Below are 565 nucleotides of genomic sequence, written 5' to 3'. Positions count from 1 at the left end.
CCCCCCCCCTCCGTCGCCCTCCCTTCTAGCCTCCCCTTCCGCCCTCCAGGAGGGAGGTAGCGCGCCCGACGCAGGCTCTTTGTCCGTGAGGGCTTTGAGGCCAGGCGAGGGAGTGGCAGGGAGGAACGGAGGGGAGGAGATGGAGGGAGGGGAAGCCTGCGGCCGTCCCAGGGGGAAGTCAATGCCACTGGGGAGGTTGGGTGCGGGACTGATGAGGACGGACGGGAAGGAAAAGGAAAAGCAATCCTCCTCTTCAACCTCCTTCACTTCCGTCGCGGTTGAAGAAGGGCGAGACAAGCCTAGGCGTGGCAGGCCACTTCGTCCATGCGAGGAGGGGCAGGAGGAGGAGGAGAAGGGGGAGAAGGAGGAGGAGGAGAAGGAGGAGAAGGAGGAGGAGGAGGAGAGGGGGTCTGGTGAGGACAAGGGGCGAGGGGAGGTGGGCGAGCGTCCAGCGACACCGCCAATCGCGCCAGAATGGATAAAGGCGCGAAGATCGTCTCCACGTCCTAAGGTGATGCCGGCTGGGGTCCGTGGGAGGGGGAAGGAGGAGGAGGAGGAGGAGGAG

The sequence above is a fragment of the Nannochloropsis gaditana genome (assembly GCF_000240725.1).
Source record: "Nannochloropsis gaditana CCMP526 unplaced genomic scaffold scaffold909, whole genome shotgun sequence".
NCBI lineage: Eukaryota > Eustigmatophyceae > Eustigmatales > Monodopsidaceae > Microchloropsis > Microchloropsis gaditana.
The sequence above is the reverse complement of the archived record's forward strand: the minus strand, read 5'-3'. Positions refer to the sequence as shown.